This window comes from Nerophis ophidion, linkage group LG10 (assembly GCF_033978795.1).
Source record: "Nerophis ophidion isolate RoL-2023_Sa linkage group LG10, RoL_Noph_v1.0, whole genome shotgun sequence".
Classification (NCBI taxonomy): domain Eukaryota; kingdom Metazoa; phylum Chordata; class Actinopteri; order Syngnathiformes; family Syngnathidae; genus Nerophis; species Nerophis ophidion.
The window spans coordinates 41,417,889-41,431,941 of NC_084620.1; the positions used below are offsets into that span (position 1 = coordinate 41,417,889).

General features: G+C 40.0%; 1 protein-coding gene across 3 annotated transcripts in view; it reads left to right on the forward strand.

Annotated features, from left to right (window-relative positions):
* Positions 1–14,053, forward strand: part of col4a6 (collagen, type IV, alpha 6) — a 178,256-nt gene that overhangs the window by 858 nt on the left and 163,345 nt on the right. The gene's annotated exons all lie outside the window — the stretch shown is intronic.

Sequence of the window (14,053 nt, forward strand, 5' to 3'; positions counted from 1 at the left end):
TTACTTCTTGGGTACTGATTAATGCGAATGGCTACCAGTTTGATACACACTTAAATAAATTGCCAGAAATAGCCAATTTGCTCAATTTACCTTTAATAAATAAATCTATATACCGTATTTTTCGAACTATAAGTCGCAGTCTTCTCCACATATATATATATATATATATATATATGTATATATATATATATATATATATATATATATATATTTCATTTTTATAATTTTTATTTTTATTTTTATTTATTTATTTATTTATTTTTTTTTTTTTTTTATCGTTTGGCCAAGTCTCACCCCTGGCCAAACCAAAAAAAAATAAATAAATAAAAAATATATATATATATCTATATATATATATATATTTTTTTTTATCGTTTGGCCAAGTCTCACCCACGGCCAAACTACAAAAAAAACGCGACCTATTGTCCGAAAAATAAGGAATATAAAAAATGGGTATATCCGTCTGTTATTCCGTCGTACATTTTATTCCTTTTACGAAAGGTTTTTTGTAGAGAATAAATGATGAAATAAACACTTAATTGAACGGTTTAAAAGAGGAGAAAACACGAAAAAAATGAATATTAAATTTTTGAAACAAAGTTTATCTTCAATTTCGACTCTTTAAAATTCAAAATTCAACCGAAAAAAATTAAGAGAAAAACTAGCTTATTTGAATCTTTTTGAAAAAATAAAAAAAATGATTTATGGAACATCTTCAGTAATTTTTCCTGGTTAAGATTATTTTTTAAATTTTGATGACATGTTTTGAATAGGTTAAAATCCAATCTGCACTTTGTTAGAATATATAACAAATTGGACCAAGCTATATTTCTAACAAAGACAAATCATTATTTCTTCTAGATTTACCAGAACAAAAATTAAAAAAAAAATTCAAAAGACTTTGAAATAAGATTTAAATTAGATTCTTTAGATTTTCTAGATTTGCCAGAATATTATTTTTGAATTTTAATCATAAAAAGTTTGAAGAAATATTTCACAAATATACTTCGTCGAAAAAACAGAAGGCAAAATGAAGAATTGAATTAAAATGTATTTATTATTCTTTTCAATAATAAAATAAAAAAAATATTTGAACATTGATTTAAATTGTCAGGAAAGAAGAGGAAGGAATTTAAAAGGTAAAAAGGTATATGTGTTTAAAAATCCTAAAATCATTTTTAAGGTTGTTTTTTTCTCAAATTGTCTTTCTGAAAGTTATAAGAAGCAAAGTAAAAAAAACTAATGAATTTATTTAAACAAGTGAAGACCAAGTCTTTAAAATATTTTCTTTGATTTTCAAATTCTATTTGAGTTTCGTCTCTCTTAGAATTAAAAATGTCGAGCAAAGCGAGACTACCTTGCTTGTAAATAAATACAATTTAAAAAATAGAGGCAGCTCACTAGTAAGTGCTGCTATTTGAGCTATTTTTAGAACAGGCTAGCGACTCATCCGGTCCTTACGGGCGACCTGGTGCCCGCGGGCTGGTGACCCCTGTTTTGGACCCTTTTCTCCCATACAATTCAATGTGTAACGTTGCAATAACGGCTTCACGGTGGGAGAGGGGTTAGCGCGTCTGCCTCACAATACGAAGGTCCTGAGTAACCCTGGGTTCAATCCCAGGCTCTGGATCTTTCTGTGTGGAGTTTGCATGTCCTCCCCGTGAACGCGTGAGTTCCCTCCGGTTACTCCGGCTTCCTCCGACTTCCAAAAACATGCACCTGGGGATAGGTTGATTGACAACACTAAATTGGCCCTAGTGTATGAATGTGAGTGTGAATGTTGTCTGTCTATCTGTGTTGGCCCTGCGATGAACTGGCGACTTGTCCAGGGTGTACCCCGCCTTCCGCCTGATTGTAGCTGAGATAGGCACCAGCGCCCCCCACGACCCCAAAGGGAATACGCGGTAGAAAATGGATGGATGTATGGATGTTGCAATAACAGCATTATTGTTACAAATATGACAATATAATTAAAAAAAACAACTGTTACTAAATGGTACCAAACAGATGCAACAGATGTTTATAGACCCTGCTGCGTTGACTTGGAATGGACTGTGTGGCGTGTGTTGGATATGGGGGAGAGTGACTGACTGACATATGAGTCCCTTTGGGGACATACAGGGGCTTCGTAACCGTGACATTAGCACACCTGTGTGAATTCCCCTCCGCCCCCTAACAAAATCTTGTCCAAATCTTCTCAAACTTGTCCCAAATATTTGTGCTGCAAAATGTTTTGTTTGCGCCATTAGGGTTTTTCAGTTATTCTAAAATACATTTATGTCATACTGACCCTGTCCAAGTCTCCCCAAACTTGTTTCGTTTGTGCTACATTGGTGCTGGTTTGTTCCAAATAAAAAAAAACAAAAAAAAAACATTGTTAGCATTTCAACATTCATAACCAGTCCCCCACATTGTCAAAATGTCCCCTAACCCAGGCCTGGGCAATTATTTTGACTCGGGGCCAAATTTAGAGAAAAAAATGTGTCTGGGGGCCGGTATATCTATTTTTAGGAAAACTAACACAAACGCTCACAATAAAGTATAATTGAATGCAAATTTTATAATCAAGCCAAATGCAACAAAAGTGCAACAAAGACAGCGAAATATGAACGCAGAGGGTAAAACATAAACCCACCTACAATCTGATACATCACTAAGCTTTAGAACCTTCTTGTAAAAATCTCCTTCCGCGTCTGTCCCTGACACCCGCATTTCAGGCTGGCCCCTCTGGAAACAGTCTTTGGAAACGCTCCCCACCCACACTGCTTGGTGCCTCGTCTGACCTGCTGTGACGTAGATTACCATAGTAACTCGTAGGGTTGTACGGTATACGAGTATTAGTATAGTACCGCAATACTAATGAATCATAATCGGGACCAGACCGCCTCTGAAAAGTACTGGCCCGCCACACTAAGATTTTTGTTAAAGTAAAGCCAATAATGCATTTTTTTCTGGTCCTCTTTAATTAGAAAAGTATCAAAAAGTACCGAAAAGTATCAATATAATATTGGTATCAGGACAACACTAGTCACTAAAATATCAGACAAAGCGCAGATTCAAGACTTACGGTCATTAGAAAACATCACTGCACATCATAATGGGGGCTACGGTTTCCATCTAACGATCTAAAAATTTTATTTGGGAATGTCCGGCGGGCCAGATTGAAAAGCTTAATGGGCCACATGTGGCCTAACTTTGCTCAGGTCTGCCCTAACCAGTCCCAAACGTTCATGCTACATTTGTGCTGGTTTGTGCTGCGAACATTTTTGGTCTGGCTCTTATAACTTAAAACATGTTTAGTATTCTCGTTTCTTCAAAATAGCCACCCTTTGCTCTGATTACTACTTTGCACACCCTTGGCATTCTCTCGATGAGCTTCAAGCACACATGTGAAGAGAAAACCCTTTCAGGTGACTACCTCTTGAAGCTCATCCTTTTTTCAGTGATGTACCCCCTGTGAACATTTTTCTAATTCAGAAGGAGCTGAGCCGGAAGGCAAAGCTCTCAATCTACCGGTCGATCTACGTTCCCATCCTCACCTATGGTCATGAGCTTTGGGTCATGACCGAAAGGATAAGATCACGGGTACAAGCGGCCGAAATGAGTTTCCTCCGCCGTGTGGCGGGGCTCTCCCTTAGAGATAGGGTGAGAAGCTCTGCCATCCGGGAGGAATTCAAAGTAAAGCCGCTGCTCCTTCACATCGAGAGGAGCCAGATGAGGTGGTTCGGGCATCTGGTCAGGATGCCACCTGAACGTCTCCCTAGGGAGGTGTTTAGGGCACGTCCAACCGGTAGGAGGCCACGGGGAAGACCCAGGACACGTTGGGAAGACTATGTCTCCCGGCTGGCCTGGGAACGTCTCGGGATCCCCCGGGAAGAGCTAGACGAAGTGGCTGGGGAGAGGGAAGTCTGGGTTTCCCTGCTTAGGCTGTTGTCCCCGCGACCCGACCTTGGATAAGTGGAAGATGATGGATGGATGGATGGATGAATTTTACTGACATTTAAAGATAGTGTTTCGGTCAAACCATCTCTTTAATTTGTTCATTTATTTAGCATTATTAGTTTCAGTGTGTTCTCTCCTGAACAAAACGCTGTAATCGGTGGCTCTCCAGTGTTGATGGCGAAACTTCACTCCCCATATTTGTCTTTTTTGCGGGTTGTCAGGAAAGCGTTATAAAAACTTTCTACAATTATTGTGGGTGATGCTGCAACACAGGGTATTTTTACACGTCGATATATTTGCGAGGAAGCCCCGCAAACACATAGCATCAGCTCAAAGTTAATAGCAGTGGTGGCGCTCTATAGTCACGTGAGTGCCTTTTGACCAATCATTAAGATCGCCTGACACCGAGTTGGCTACAGTCTCTTTATACACGGCTCTGGCACAAACGATAGAGACAAGTTTGGGAGAGATTTGGACCAACTTCACACAGGTCATTAGCACCACTTCAAAATGTCTACTCACAGTTGTGACTTACTTTTTCATCTCTGAAAACGGGTTCATGTTGAGCACAAAGTGGTAGAGCCCCGACTACATGCGCCAATACACACATGTGTAGAGCGTTCTTCTAGAACAGTGGTTCTCAAATGCGGGTACGCGTACCCCTGGGGGTACTTGAAGGTACGCCAAGGGGTACGTGACATTTTTTAAAAATATTCTAAAAATAGCAACATTTCAAAAATCCTTTATAAATATATTTATTGAATAATACTTCAACAAAATATGATTGTAAGTTCATAAACTGTGAAAAGAAATGCAGCAATGCAATTATTCAGTGTTGACAGCTAGATTTTTTGTGGACAAGGTTCCATAAATATTGATGTTTAAAGATTTATTTTTTTGTGAAGAAATGTTTAGAATTAACTTCATGAAACCAGGTGGATCTCTATTACAATCTCCAAAGAGGGCACTTTAAGTTGATGATTGCTTCTATGTGTAGAAATCTTTATATATAATTGAATCACTGGTTTATTTTTCGACAAGTTTTCAGTTATTTTTATATCTTTTTTTCCAAATAGTTCAAGAAAGACCGCTACAAATGAGCAATATTTTATATTTTGTTATACAATTTAATAAAAAAATCCTTTATCTCTTTTTTTCAACCAAAAATTCTTTGCTTTGATTAGGCGGTGCTTGAATTGAAAAAGTGTTCAGAGGGGGTACATCACTGAAAAAAGGTTGAGAACCACTGTTCTAGAAGACTGTAAGCGGTTACAGCCGCCAAGGAGGGAAAAAGTACAAATTTAGCAGCATGACCGTGATGGCACAGGACAGACATGGCGCGCAGGTCAGGAGGGTTGGATGTAGGTAGGAGGCTTGTGACAGGAAATACTAAAGGAATGCAAGATGGTGGGTATCTATTAACCTGCAGGATGTCAACATGGAAAAGTGTAGAGTTTGCGGTTATGATAGCTTCCAAATTGTTGTGGACTATTGTTGGACCTGAGACAAAGTCATGTTAGCTGTAATGTCCACTCAGTTTATACCCTGTAATAAAGATATGCTCTTATTAGGGCTGGGCGATATGACCTTTTATTAATATCTCAATATTTTTAGGCCATGTCACGATAAACGATATATATCTCAATATTTTGCCTTAGTCTTGAATGAACACTTGATGCATATAATCACACCAGTATGATGATTCTATGTGTCTACATTCTTGTTCATACTGCATAAATATATGTTTATTTTAAACTTTCATGCAGAGAGGAAAACCACAACTAAGTCAATTGACCAAAACTGTATTTATTAAACAGTTATTAAGCAGGGGCACAAACATTCATGTCATTTCCAAAACAGAAAGTGCAAGATTGTCAGACACATTTTAAAACTTGCTGTTAGTGCACTTTTGTGCATGATGTCACTAAGATGACATATCAAAACACTAAATTAAAGTGCACTTTTTGCACAGAACACCACAATAGTTAGAAACAAAAAAAGTGCACTTTTGTGCATGATGTCACGCAAGATATCTCTGCGCTGCTGATCCGCCTCCGCTTGGGATGGTTTCCTGGTGGCTCCGCTGTGAACGGGACTCTCGCTGCTGAGTTGGACCCGCTTTGGACTGGACTCTTGCGACTGTGTTGGATCCATTGTGGATTGAACTTTCACAGTATCATGTTAGACCCGCTCGACATCCATTGCTTTCCTCCTCTCTAAGGTTCTCATAATCATTATTGTCACAGACGTCCCACTGGATCATTATTGTCACCGATGTCCCACTGGGTGTGAGTTTTCCTTGCCCTTATGTGGGCCTACCGAGGATGTCGTGGTGGTTTGTGCAGCCCTTTGAGACACTAGTGATTTAGGGCTATATAAGTAAACATTGATTGATTGATTGATTGATATTTCAATAAGTGTCAAATAAAAATGAGCTGCATAACAGGAAATGAAATAGTGTATGTCCTTCGCTATGTGGTAGGTTCCTGCCGACGTTATCTCCTGCCGACTATTTTTTTCATACGGTGTTGATGTAGGAATGGTTGCTACGGCATTTTGTTGATGTGGCACCGAACGGAGATGTTGACATTCGGAGTTTCAAGCACTCTTCATTCTCTGGCAGGTGACTTTTCAAATGATGCTACAAATTAGTAGTGCTGTTACTTTTTGTAGCAACGTTTTTGCCGCATACTTGACATGTTACGGTTGTCTTTTCAACATCTTCCCGCTTGCAAACCACCGCCAGACGATGGACCTAGTGCTGTTTTTCTTTAGAATTAATTATTCCTTCATTTGTTACCAGATTGGCACCTTATTTCTCTCGTATTACCACTTGCACCGCACCATCACAGCTAACGTTACCCACGCTGCTATGTCTATGTTCCGCGAGGGCGTATGACGTTGCACGCGTGACAGTAAGTGATGTATGTAAGAAGGTGCGCTTGTTTTACGTCTCTGAGAAGCAGATACAAGAAAGAGTGAGAAACGCCTGTAGTGTAATGCCCGCAGCTAAAAGCAACTGCGTGAGATCGTGTACTCGAGTTTCACAATATAGTCATTTTCTATATCGCACAAAGACAAACACACGATATATCGAGTATATTCGATATATCGCTCAGCCCTAGCTCTTATTATTATCATTATTTGACACATGGTCAATAAATTAGGCTATTGTTTGCTAAGTCTCCACAAAGTAGTGTTGTCCCTATACCAATATACATATAATACGGGACGGCGTGGCGCAGTGGGAGAGTGGCCGTGCGCAACCCGGGGGTCACTGGTTCAAATCCCACCTTGTACCAACCTCGTCACGTCCGTTGTGTCCTGAGCAAGACACTTCACCCTTGCTCCTGATGGGTGCTGGTTGGCGCCTTGCATGGCAGCTTCCTCCATCAGTGCGTGAATGTGTGTGTGAATGGGTAAATGTGGAAGTAGTGTCAAAGCGCTTTGAGTACCTTGAAGGTAGAAAAGCGCTATACAAGTACAACCCATTTATCATTTATTTATTTAATACATTTTGATACCGGTACCAAAATGTATTTTGATGCTTTTTGGTACTTTTCCATACTTTTCTAAATAAAGGGAACCACAAAAAATGGCATTAAAGGCTTTATTTTAACAAAATATCTTACGGTAGATTAAACATGTTTCTTATTGCAAGTTTGTCCTTAAATAAAATAGTGAACATACAAGACAACTTGTCTTTTAGTACTAAGTAAGCAAACAAAGGCTCCTAATTTAACTGCTGATGTATGCAGTAACATATTTTGTCATTTTCCATTTTATTATTTTGTCAAAAAAGTGGTAGAAAATGAATTTTTAATGTACTTGTTCGTTTACTGTTAATATCCGCTTACTTTCTCTTTTAACATGTTCTATCTACACTTCTGTTAAAATGTAAAAATCTACTATTCGTCTGTTGTTTGAATGCTTTACATTAGTTTTGGATGATACCACAAATTTGGGTACCAATCCGATACCAAGTAGTTACAGGATCATACATTGGTCATATTCAAAGTCCTCATGTATCCGGGGACATATTTCATGAGTTTATAAACTTTTTAGAGTCGGTATAGTACCGAATTTAATTAATTAGTATAGAGGTACTATACTGATACTGGTATACCGTACAACCCTGAGCTTGATGGCAACCAATATTGTTCAAATTTGACTCACTGGTGCTTGTCACTTCCCTTAAGGTGTGTAGCAAATTTCCCGGTGATTCAGCTAAACGCACAAGAGCTGTGTGAGAAATTCCATGTCAATTGAAGTCTTAAGTTCTAACAACAGCACCACAATGTTAAGTTAAAAGTTAAGTCAAAGTACCAATGATTTTCAAACACACACACACTAGGTGTGGTGAAATTTGTCCTTTGCATTTGACCCATTCCCTTGTTCACCCCCTGGGAGGTGAGGGGAGCAGTGGGCAGCAGTGGTAGACGCGCACGGGAATGATTTTTGGGGATTTAACCCCCAATTCCAACCCTTTATGCTGAGTGCCAAGCAGGGAGGTAAGGGCTACCATTTTTATAGTCTTTGGTTTGAACTCACAACCTACCGATCTCAGGGCGCACACTCTAACCACTAGGCCACTGAGTAGGTGTAATGTAGAAAATGGCTCAGGTGGTAACACAGTCAGGGTGCATGTTAACAGCATTGTCACCCAAGTCGAGGAGTCCTTTTCCCCTCAGTTCTTTTAGAGCTTGGCAAGACTTGTCAAGCTGTCCCTGCAGGTGTTGCAAACGGGAACATTTCAGAGTGATGACGCCTGAAATGCACAACTTTCCCCAACCCCCACCTTCTTGCACCTTTTATGTGGATTACACTTCTTCCCTTTGGCTCCCATCATCGTCACTAAGTCCCCCTGAGTGGTTTCCAAAAGACAAGCCATATATTACAAGATGATTTGTGGCCTAATCTGCACAGTAGTTACTCTTTGATTACTCCTTCCTTTTACTCTCAAGAATCCTTCAGGATGATGTGCTGCTGGTATTCTTTGCCAAATGGTGTCGTAGTTTGTCACACAAAACGGGATTAATGGATACTGCATGTCTATACAGAAATAATCTTGGAATTGTTGTGAAGCCAAACCTGAAATGTTTTGTTTTTTTATCTTCATTGTGACCCTTAAATTGACAATGCCTGTCTTGTTTGGAAGCTGTGCCAGTTATTTTGGTACCCCTTTGGATTTACTGCTTTAGTACAAACATGGCCTTAGTGGATTGGAAGACCTAAAAAACTACACATGGAGCTTTTAATGTAGTGATCGTAAAGATACTGCAATCTTTGTGGTTAATGCATAAAATCCTTGGTTTTTGTGTATGGGTGGTTGGTGTGGGGTTAACTGGATTTACATTACTCTTGGAAAAACCCGTCTGCTTATATTTTTCGCCTATTCTAATTAAGTGCCAGAGGTGGCACAATAGTGTATTTGAAGTTTGTTAGCTTTGATGCTAGAAGGTAGAATATTTAAATACCGCTTTTTTCTGACTATAAGGCGCACTTAAAATACTTTAATTTTCTCAAAAACCGACAGTGCGCCTTTTAACCCGGTGTGCCTAAAATACAAAATGATTCTGGTTGTGCTAACCGACTTCGAAACAAATTTTATTTGGTACTTGGTATAATGATAAATGTGACCAGTAGATGGTAGGCACTCATAAGAGATACGTGTAGACTGCAATATGACGCCAGTAAACAACATCCATCCATTTCCTACCACTTATTCCCTTCTGGGGTCGCGGGAAACGCTTTGTGCCTATCTCAGCTACAATCGGGCGGAAGGCGGGGTACACCCTGGACAAGTCTCCACCTCATCGCAGGGCCAACACAGATAGACAGACAACACTCATACTCACATTCACACACTAGGGCCAATTTAGTCTTGCCAATCAACCTATCCCCAGGTGAATGTCTTTGGAAGTGGGATGAAGCCGGTGTACCAGGAGGGAACCCACACATTCACGGGGAGAACATGCAAACTCCACACAGAAAGATCCCGCGTCTGGGATTGAACCCAGGACCGCAGGACCTTCGTATTGTGAGGCAGACACACTAACCCCTCTCCCACCGTAAAGCCCACAAACTTTAAATGTTCCATTGAAAATAAAGAACATTACACACGGCACTCAAAAAGTAGTCAGAGATACAAGTATTTTACTATGGTGTGTGTATAAGGACCGCAAAATGGTATGCTTGGTTCCCAAGTGAGTATCCAATCACAAGTTGCGAAATACGGCGTGGCGCAGTGAAAGAGTGACCGTGCGTAACCCGACGGTCCCTGGTTCAATCCCCACCTAGTACCAACCTCGTCACGTCCGTTGTGTCCTGAGCAAGACACTTCACCCTTGCTCCTGATGGGTGCTGGTTAGCGCCTTGCATGGCAGCTCCCTCCATCAGTGTGTGAATGTGTGTGTGAATAGGTAAATGTGGAAGTAGCTTTGAGTACCTTGAAGGTAGAAAAGCGCTATACAAGTACAACCCATTTATTTAACAGGAAGTGGCACCGGAGTAAAACGAGCCATAGAAAGTCACAAAAAAGGAGAGCAAAATGTTTATTAGGTGGCAGATATATATTTGCAAAGCCATTTTCAAGAAAGATACTTTAGACAAACTAGATCTTGTGTTTGGATCTGCGTGCGTTCTCTCAGGGCACTCCGGCTTCCTACCAACTCCAAAGACATGCACCTGGGTAAAGGCTGATTGGCAACACTAAAATTGTTCCCTAATTTGATTTACAGTAAATTCCTGGTAAACACAGCTGTCAGTATTTTACTGTGAATTATTTAGTTGTTTTTTTAACAGGTTAACAACATATAATTTTTTGTTTGATAGTAATTTACCATAAGCAAAACAGTTATCAACTGTATCTGCAACTATCAACCTCCTCAGTGGCCTTGTGGTCAGAGTGTCCGTCCTGAGACTGGAAGATCGTGAGTTCGAACCCCGGCCGAGTCACACCAGAGACTATAAAAATGGGACCTATTACCTCCCATTACTCAGCATCAAGGGTTAGAATTGGGGCTAAATCATCAAATGATTCCCAAGCGCGGCCACCTTTGCTGCTCACTGCTCTCACATCCCAAGGGGTGAACATGGGGATGGGTCAAATGCAGAGGATGATTTCAGCACATTAATGTGTGTGTTACTATTGTTGGGATTTTAACTTTTATTTTTAACTGTAAAATAAACAGATTCAACAACCACAGCTGCCAGTATTTTAGATAGCACGGATTTTTATTGACAGCGTGCTCAGCATTGATGACGGTGTCTGCGTCGGGATGCCCTCCAAAATACCTCCACATTGTTTTTTTTGCATCTTTCGATCTCACAAAGTGCAACAGTTGTTTTTAGTGCGGCCGATAAGGACGATTGGCAATGCAAACCATCCATCTCCCCGATGGTGCTCTTGTGCAATTTGGAACTTGAATCCAGGCAATCTGATGCCAAAGAAAACGGGCCGTCCATACCCCTCGGTACAAACACTCTCACTTTGGTCACGGTGAGACACAAGGGGGTAGGAGGTGACGCCAGCACAAAGGCAGCGGGGGCTCGTGGCCGTGGCGACCGCTTAACATTCCATTGCCTGCTCTCCGGATTTGTGTATGGCACAGTTTTTTTTTCGCCGACGTTGAGATGACACGGGTGGAGGTCTTAGGAGGCGGGGGGGGCGCCGGCTCTATAGTCCTAAAAGCAGCAACGCTATCTGCAGGCCCTTCGGGTGTTTGTGAAGCACTTCTGAACTGAGGTGGGGCAATGTTTGGCAGGCTGGGGGTGCTGTCTTAGCTTGTTGGACGTGCCCGCTCCCTCAGGGGTGTTTGCACTCAAGGATTACACCTCCAATCTCCTTCTCGTGTGATTCCTTCCCTAAATGTATCATCATTGCTCCCCACTCCCGTTGCTCCCCCCGTGCACCCTCGCCTTTCTTAATCAGCTCTTGCAAGCATTTCTTCTCCTTCTGTTTGTTTTGCAGGTCGAGATATATGACAGCTCTCATCATAACTTTGCTGTCATTATTTTGGCATTAGACATCAACTATTTTTCTCCCCTCTTTGGAGCAATTACCATTTGCATGCCTGTGCAGAGGGAACACAACTTCTTTTGTTCCCCCCCACCCCCAACTTGTGGGTGCATGCAAGCATTTGTTTGAGGTTGAGTTGAAGGACTATTAATGTTGTGGAGTCATTCTATGTCCAACAAACACGTATCTTTGTGTCCTGTTAGTCTATTAGTCTGTGCTCACACTTGAGGTTGGATACTGAATAAGCACACTCTGGCATGGTTCACTTAGTATTCACACTGGTATTTTTGCCCTGGGCAGTAAATGACATATGCATCAAGTAAGGGCTTTATTGAGCAGCTTTTCCTATATATTACGTGATAGAATGCAAATATATACAGTACAGGCCAAAAGTTTGGACCCACCTTCTCATTTCAATGCGTTTTTTTAATTTTCATGACTATTTACATTGTAGATTGTCACTGAAGGCTTCAAAACTATGAATGAACACATGAACACCTTGCAGAGAGAATGAGCACGTTCAGTGGAAGGCTCAGACTCCCAAAATGCAACACGGACCACAGAAGGTCCTTCATACCGACAGCCATCAGACTGTATAATGCATATGTTCCTTGACTGCACTTCAATGTAGAATATATTTATATTATTCATATATTATATATTACATATATAATATATTATATTATTTATTATTATTTTTTTTTATTATTATTGTCTATTGTGAGTGAACTCTGGTGCTGAATTTCCCCCAGGGATCAATAAAATACTTTCTATTCTATTCTATTCTATTTTATGTTGAGTTATGCACTTAGCAAAAAAAGGTAAAATAACTGAAAACATGTTTTATATTCTAGTTTCTTCAAAATAGCCACGCTTTACTCTGATTACCGCTTTGCACACTCTTGGCATCCTCTCGTTGAGCTTCAAGCAGACCTGTGAAGTGAAAACCATTTCAGGTGACCACCTCTTGAAGTTCATTGAGAGAATGCCAAGAGTGTGCGAAAAAGTAATCAGAGCAAAGGGTGGCTATTTTGAAGAAACTAGAATCCAAAACATGTTTTCAGTTATTTCAACTTTTTTTGTTAAGTAAACTCTGCATGTGTTCATTCATAGTTTTGATGCCTTGAGTGACAATCTACAAAAATTAAAATAAATAAATAAGTAAAATATAATAATGAATAGATAATTATACATTTAAAAAATAAAGAAAACGCATTGAATGAGAAGGTGTGTCCAGACTTTTGGCCTGTACTGTATATAACATGTAATATATAGTCTCCATCAGATGACATTTTACCAGAAGCTTCTGACATAAACACTTCTCACAAAAAGTTTGGGATAATTGTCTTTCTGGGTGAAAATTTGAGGCTGAAATTAAAATGCTGTACTAAAATGGCCTGCACTAAAATGTTTGATTTCAACTTCCCTAAACTTTTGAATGCACATGTCCAAATGTTTCACTACTTTTCACGCAACGTATCATTCTTAGTAGCTGGACATCAAAATGGTTAAAAGAAAAAAACAAATCACAGAAAAGCATACAAAATATCTGACTCTGTTTCTATTTTGCAATTAGCTGATGACAGTCTGTGACACCCTAAGCCAGTACGACCCCCCCCCCCCAAAAAAGCAAACCTTAAACCCCCCTGCCCCCAATCCCTTCACGACTATAAATAGTTTCCGTTTTTTATAAAATGGTTGCAAGTACACCTCTTTAAAATATTGCAACCTCATTAGTCTGTAACAGAAAATATTTAAAGTGCATCAGCTAGCCTAAAATGAAAAAAAAAAAATCCTTATTTAAACTATAAATATTTTTTTGAACGAATTGAACCATTTGATACTCATCCATCCATCCATCCTTTTGTCTACCGCTTGTCCCTTGCGGGCTCGCGGGGGGTGCTGGAGCCTATCTCAGCTGCATTTGGGCGGAAGGCGACGTACACCCTGGACCATTCGCCACCTCATCGCAGGGCCAACACAGATAGACAGACAACATTCATTTACTTGATCAAATTGTTGATTAAGTATGCGTTGCATTCACTCATGTGTGTGTAAAAGCTGCATATATTATGTGTCTGGGCCAGCATG